The sequence below is a fragment of the Aptenodytes forsteri genome, unplaced genomic scaffold (assembly GCF_000699145.1).
Source record: "Aptenodytes forsteri isolate BGI_AS27 unplaced genomic scaffold, ASM69914v1 Scaffold201, whole genome shotgun sequence".
Classification (NCBI taxonomy): domain Eukaryota; kingdom Metazoa; phylum Chordata; class Aves; order Sphenisciformes; family Spheniscidae; genus Aptenodytes; species Aptenodytes forsteri.
This window is the reverse complement of record NW_008796209.1, coordinates 701,772-702,118: the sequence shown is the minus strand read 5'-3', so window position 1 is coordinate 702,118 and position 347 is coordinate 701,772. Positions and strand designations below refer to the sequence as shown.

The 347-nt window shown below is 73.2% G+C and overlaps 1 protein-coding gene across 1 annotated transcript in view; it reads left to right on the top strand.

Moving 5' to 3' along the window:
- PHF24 (PHD finger protein 24) overlaps positions 1-347 on the top strand; it is a 17,520-nt gene that overhangs the window by 10,771 nt on the left and 6,402 nt on the right. The gene's annotated exons all lie outside the window — the stretch shown is intronic.

Genomic DNA, 347 nt, shown 5'->3' with positions numbered 1-347 from the left:
CCCGCAGACAGAGCGGGGTCCGCCCCCGGGGAGAAGTGGGGCTTGCTCCGGTCCTGGAGCCGGGTCCGGGTAGTCACGGGGTGAGAGAGGAGCCCAGAGCAGCCGTGCGCCCCCAGCCTCCTGCAGCGCCATAGGGAAGCGTGGGTCGGCCTCGGCCCCGCTCCGCCTCCGGCAGCCGCACCCCGGGGGTCTGCGGCAAGCGCCGGCTCAGCTCATCGGCACGGTGAATCCTCAGGGGGATGACGTGGCTGACCCCCGCTTGGCCTCTTTCACATCCCGGCCCGGCTCCAACAGGGGCTGGAGCCCAGTAGATCCACCCCTGCGCCCACGGCTCGCCGGCGTGGTCG